Source organism: Arachis ipaensis, chromosome B10 (genome assembly GCF_059453495.1).
Source record: "Arachis ipaensis isolate K30076 ecotype BB chromosome B10, ASM5945349v1, whole genome shotgun sequence".
Classification (NCBI taxonomy): Eukaryota; Viridiplantae; Streptophyta; class Magnoliopsida; order Fabales; family Fabaceae; genus Arachis; species Arachis ipaensis.
Genome location: NC_142435.1, coordinates 23,948,047 through 23,954,896, shown reverse-complemented (window position 1 = coordinate 23,954,896; position 6,850 = coordinate 23,948,047). Strand labels below are relative to the sequence as shown.

Genomic DNA, 6,850 nt, shown 5'->3' with positions numbered 1-6,850 from the left:
AACCATCCTTCCAACATAACCTCGAACCACCACACTCACAAGCTTCTCTTCACCATTCGCCACCATATGATCCTTCCTTACCCTAGTACCAATCCAATCACTCCCAATCACCGCTACTTTCCTATGTATCATGTCCAAGTCCGGCAACTCGAGAAGCAGAGGTTCGTCTAAAGGAAACAGTAAATAAACTTCAAACAACCATTCGACAACTGGAGCAAACAATAATTCAATGGGTTTCTAGGCGCTCAAATACACAAGGATCAGCCACAGCCCCTTGTGAACAGTCTAACAAAGAGCGTAGCATGAAGGAGACACCAGAAACTCCAGTGGACAAGACAGAGAATGAATTTGTACTAGAACAAGTAGAAGAAGCTGTCATTGTTCAAGAAGAAGAGTTGGTTGAAGATCTAGGAGATGCTGAACCTCCATGGGAATCCAGAACTGAGGAGAACTCCATCAAGGACGCTACAGTTGATGCTAAGGAGGATAGTGCACAACCCCCAAGGCAAGTTGTTTATGAAGAATCAGACGGAATAATCCAAGAAGCAAATTCCCTTGATAGTGATAATCACAAGTCTAGCTCTCTTAGTAATGAACTTGCATCCGCAAGTGAATTCTCTGAGATCGAAGAATCTTCCCCAAGTGAATATGAAGATGATACGGAGGTAGATTTCTCTCAACCTCCAATCTATGAATCAAGTGATGAGGAAGACATAGAAGACTTTGATCAGGACACAGATACAATTGTAGAACCTTGCAAGGAAGTGGAGGAATTCACAGAAGAGCACAAGGGAGTAGAACTTACAGAACCACCAGAAACACCTATCCCAAGGCCATTACCACCTAATACAAGCTTCAAGTGGGTACAATCCTTAACCTTTAACTTTACTTATTCACTTGAATATGGTTTACTTGAAACAGATGGCCACCTTAGAGCTCTCTGCGGCTTTAAGCGTAAGAGGGAAATGGCTCGTACTCAGAGCTGGTGCACAAGGTTCAATAAGGTTCCACGCTTCACCTCGAAGTACACGGATTGGTATCATGCTCAACTGCATGGATCACAGAGAACGTTTGGTCACCATGGTGAGATTCTACTTTTTAAACTGCCCGGATGGAAACATGTAGATCAAGACGGAGGCGGATTTAAAAGCAAGGCTTGGGATCCTGGAGTTTATTCTGACATTTGTCACCCCGGGAGCCTAACAATCTGTTTGAAGCTGTTCAGAAGCTTTACATGCCTAGTTTGGGATCCCGGAGGCTATTGGCATTCCAAGCACTGGTGGAGATTTTTGGACGAATATAAACATAAGCCGCCATAACAGGAAGCTCCTCCAATGTCCAACTTAAGGACTTTAACTAAAAGTGCTAGGTGGGAGACAACCCACCATGGTATGATCGTTCCTTTTGCAATTTTAATTTTATTTAGTTTTGTTTGTTTTTGAATTTTATTTTATTTTATTGAACCTGGAATCATACATAGCATTCACATTAAGCATTGCATTCTGCATTGTGCATTTAAAAAAAAAAAACACGCGACGCGACCGCCTCATTGACGCGTCCGCATCGCAGGTGTTGGGAGAGAATAATATATTGAATAGAAAGTTACACAGAAGCAGCGCTGGAGGCATGCCAATGGCACAATTCACCCCCACGCGACCGCGTCATATGGGAATAATGGCCTCCCACGCGACCGCGTGCCCCACGCGGCCGCGTGACCAAGATTTCGACGTAATAATGGTGCACAGCCGAAAGTTGTGCTAGAGTGGTACTGGAATGGTGCTGGATGCGCAGTCCATCTCACGCGACCGCGTACCCCACGCGGCTGCGTCATATCCTTCTAGAAGCCCACTCACGCGATCGCATGCCCCATGCGATTGCGTCACCTAATATTTGGCAATTAATGATTTTGTACAGAGAGTTGTGCGAGAGCAAGGCTGCTCTCGCGCCAGTAGCGTAAAATGGGTCACGCGACCGCGTGACCGACGCGACCGCGTCAATCAGTTTAAGCGCAAGCCGCGCGACCGCGTGCCCCACGCAACCGCGTCGCTTGCGCTGCACAGCTTATCCTAATTTGCCAAATATCTTATCTTTTCTTCCCCAATCCTAATTTTTCCTACCTCCTTTCTTACTTACTTCTTCTTCCCTTCTTTCCCTTCTCATTCTTATTATCTTTTATTTTATTTTATTTTATTTTATTTATTGCATTTTAATTTTGTGCATGTTTTTATTTTTTTTCATTGGTGTTAAAAATTTTCTTATTCAACTGTTACATCTTTTCTTGAATTACTTTGGTGCTTAGTAACTTGTTTTACACTGTGGGATGATATTAATTATCTGCCAATGCCAATCTTTTATGATACTTGCACTTCATTTGCATTGACATGAACTTATATTGCCTTTCATTACCCACTCTCTCCTCCCATTGTTGCAAATTTTTGCACTCTTGATCTGCCATGTACTTCTACTGTTTTCTCACTTGCATGTTGTAGCTACCATGTAATTGTGACCCTTATCATTTGGCATTAACCCAACCATACTTCATTTATTTTCTTATCTCTATTATTGGGTTACCTTTCTTCCCTTCTTCTTTCAGGATGGCCACCAGGAAGAGAACCGGAAGACGCTTACATGGGGAGACAAGCAAGTCAATCTGCACAATCTATAGCGAAAAGCATCAGTTGAAGCCACCCGTCCACTTGCACATCTCAGCATGCACCGAGGACGGTGCAATCTTTAAGTGTGGGGAGGTCGATACCGATCTCCATGGGTTAGTATTTTCTTATCAACACCAATATTTTATTTTCCTTGTTAGTTGTTGCATTTGCATGTTTGATTGCATATTTATTTAATTTTGTGCATTTAGTTACTACTTGGTTAAAATAATAAATTTCTTTGTAAGACCTTACTACTTGGTTAAAATAATAAATTTCTTTGTAAGACCCTATTTTTGAAAAATTTCACTAATTTAAAATCAAAATTTTTTGTGTTAAACTTGTTAGAAGTTGTATTTGGAACACGGTTTTTGAGCCAAAGAACACACAACCTGTGAGATTTTGAGCTTATTTATATGGTTATATTATTTAAATAAATTTTTATTCTTGTGTGTTTTCTTCTCTATGATTGCAATCATTGCTTTGTTCCATTCTATATGTCCAATACTTAGTGTATTTACATGCTTGCATATGATTGAGGCCATTACTTGTTTAGCTCACTTATCCCAAATAAGCATACCCTTTTAATCACCTTTGTTTGCCACCTTGAGCCTTTTAATCCCATTTATTCTATATTTTACCACATCACTAGCCTTAAGCAGAAAAACAAATTAAATACTCCAATTGAATCTTTGGTTAGTTTAAGATAGAGATTGTGCATCAACTAAGTGTGGAAAAATTGTGGGAACATGGGTTAATAAGGGAATATAACATGTTTCTAATTTATTTGAATATTAGGAATTTGGGAACCTACTCATGAAAAATCAAAATAGAAAAATAATAGAAAATCCATGTGCATTGATAAGTTATGTTTATTTCTCTACAAAAAAACCAAAAAAAAAAAAGAGAAAAAGAGAAAAAGAGAAAAAGAGAAAAAGAAAAAAATTATAATATATATAATATAAATAAATAAATAAGGGGACAAAATTACCCCAATGTTAAGTTAATAAAATATCAATGCACATGTGATAAAAATTAAAGAAAATTTGGTACATGAGTATGGGAATTATACAAAAGTGGGAATTATGGGTAGCTAGGCATGAATTTAAAAGTATATAGAGTATATGTATATTAGGTAAGAGCTTAGGTTAATTGAAGATTCATATTATAGCTCACTTGGCCATACATATATCCTTACCTTTACCTCAGTCCCATTACAACCTTGAAAAGACCTCATGATGTTTGTATTGGTACATTAAATATTTGTTGATTGGTTAGATGAAGAACAAGGTTTAGAAAGCATGACTAGAGAAGAGTAGAGTGAATAACCTATACACTTGGGAGATTAGAGTGATATACACTACCAGTGAGGGTTCAATGCTTGATTCTATGTTCCCTGCTTTCATGAGCTGTCTTCTTACAAGTTTACTTGCTTTTTATTGTATGATTTGAATTAGTGAAATCTGGTTTATATTTGTCTTGAAGAGCTTATTTACTTTTAACCAAGTAGGTAGAAATATTTTGCATGTAGTTGCATTCATATAGATAGGTTGCATTTCATACAATTCCTCTTCATCTTTATAGCTTCTCTTGAGCTTAGCATGAGGACATGCTAATGTTTAAGTGTGGGAAGGTTGATAAACCTCTATTTCATGGTTTATCTTATGCTCAATTGAGTGGTTTTTATCAACTCTTTACCCACTTATTCATACTATTTGCATGGTTTTACATTTGCCTTCCTAATTATGTGCCTTGATTGAAAACATGCTTCTTTGGCCTTTATATTGCTAATATTAATCCTCTCTTATCACCGTTAGATGCCTTGATATGTGTGTTAAGTGATTTCAGAGATTACAAGGTAGGAATGGCTCAGAGGATGGAAAGGAAGCATGCAAAAGTGGAAGGAATACAAGAAGTTGGAGAAATTGCTAAGCTGTCCAGCCTGACCTCTTTGCACTCAAACGGCTATAACTTTAGCTACAAAGGTCCAAACGACGCGGTTTTAGTTGCATTGGAAAGCTAACTCTGGAGCTTCGATTTGATATATAATATGCCATAGTTGCCCTGACGATAGGCAATGCGAACGCGTGATCCACACGGACGCGTCGCATCTGCGAACTTCAACCCACGTGGCTGCGTGGGCGACGCCTCCGCATAACTTGCCCGCGACCTGAACGTACCAGAATACGCTGAGGGCGATTTCTGGGCTGTTTTTGACCCAGTTTTCGGCCCGGAAAACACATATTAGAGGTTATAAAGTGGAGAAATGCATCCATTCATGAGAGAACTTGCCAATTTTCACTTTCCATGATTTAGATTTAGTTTGAGAGAGGTTCTCTCCTCTCTCTCTTAGGATTAGGATTAGGATTTAGGACTTCTCTTAGTTTTTAAGAGTGACTCTCGATCCAGGTTTAATATTTACTTTAATTTATGTTTCTATGCTACTTTTACCTTAATACTTTTATTCGTATTTACAGATGTTGCCCAATTGGCTTATGAACCATTCCATGTTACAGATTATTATTTGAGTTAATGATTATTTGAGGTATTTCAGTTATTGGTTGCTTTCTCTTTAATTTAAGTTATTATTGCTTCCCATCTAAGGAAATTTTTATTCCAACAATTTTACTTTTTCCCTTTTTGGTCTTAGTTAAGAAATCAGTAACTCAACATTATCAAACTCAACATAACTGATAATCGCTATCTTGCTAATTGAACTGAACTTCAATAATCCCAACTTTTTCTTAGGAATTAAATAGGATTCGAAGGTCAAACTAATTAGTCCCTTGACTTTCCTTTGCTTTAGTAAAGGTTAACTAAGCGGAATTTAGATTCAACTTTCACTATTGTTGAGAGAGATAATTAAGTTGGACTTCCAATTTCTCTTACCTTGCCAAAAGTTTGCTTTACAGTTTTATTTATTTTAATTGCCATTTACTTTACTTGTCATTTAAATCACTAGCTTCTCACCTTCTAAACCCCGATTACAACCTTTATAGCCAATAATAAGAACATACTTCCTTGCATTTCCTTGAGAAGACGACCCGAGGTTTGAATACTCGGTTAACAATTTTTAAGGGGTTTGTTACTTGTGACAACCAAAACGTTAGTAAGAAAGGGTGATTGCTTGGTTTAGTAACTATACTTACAACGAGAGTTTTTATAATCTTTAAACCATCAATCTTCAGTTCTTCAGTGACTTCATTGCACCAACTTCTGATCTCTATGGCAGAAGTATCTCTATACCTGCCATTAGAGCTAATAACTTTGAGCTAAAACCTCAGTTAGTCTCTCTAATGTAATAGAATTGCAAGTTCCATGGACTTCCACTGGAAGATCCACATCAGTTATTATCTGAATTCTTGCAGATTTGTGACACTGTTAGGACCAATGGAGTGGATTCTGAGGTCTACAGATTTATGCTTTTCCCTTTTACTGTTAGAGACAGAGCTAGGATATGGTTGGATTCTCAACCTAAGGAAAGCCTAGACTCTTGGAAAAAGTTAGTCAATGCTTTTTTGGCCAAGTTCTTTCCACCTTAAAAGATGAGCAAGCTCAGGGTGGAAATTCAAACCTTCAGACAAAAAGAGGGTGAATCCCTCTATGAAGCTTGGGAAAGATACAAGCAACTGATCAGGAGGTGTCCTCTTGACATGCTCTCATAATGGTTTATCTTAGAAATCTTCTATGATGGCCTATCTGAGCTTTTCAAGATGTCCTTGGATCATTCTGCTGGTGGATCACTCCACCTGAAGAAAATGCCTGAAGAGGCACAGGAACTCATTGAAATGGTTGCAAACAACCAATTCATGTATACTTCTGAGAGAAATCCTGTGAACCATGGGATAGCTCAGAAGAAAGGAGTTCTAAAAGTTGATACTCTAAATGCCATATTGGCTCAGAATAAGATCTTGACTCAACAGGTCAATATGATCTCTCAGCATTTGATTGGATCACAAGCTACAACTGGCAGCACTCAAGAAGCCTCCTATGATGGAAATGCCTATGATCCAGATCAACCTTCATTGGAGGAGGTGAATTACATGGGAGAATCCTATGGAAACACCTACAACCTTTCATGGTGGAATCATCCTAACCTCTCATGGAAGGATCAACAGAAGCCTCAATAAGGCTTCAACAATAATCAAGATGGAAAAACCCAGAATAGGTTCAACAACAGACCACCATTCTCATCTTTT

General features: G+C 38.3%; 1 non-coding gene across 1 annotated transcript; it reads right to left on the bottom strand.

The window, feature by feature from the left end:
• Positions 1-6,202: 6,202 nt before the first annotated feature.
• Positions 6,203-6,306, bottom strand: LOC148579426 (small nucleolar RNA R71). Its single transcript, XR_015895718.1, has one exon. It is a non-coding gene; the product is annotated as a small nucleolar RNA R71 (small nucleolar RNA).
• Between the last annotated feature and the right edge of the window lie 544 nt (positions 6,307-6,850).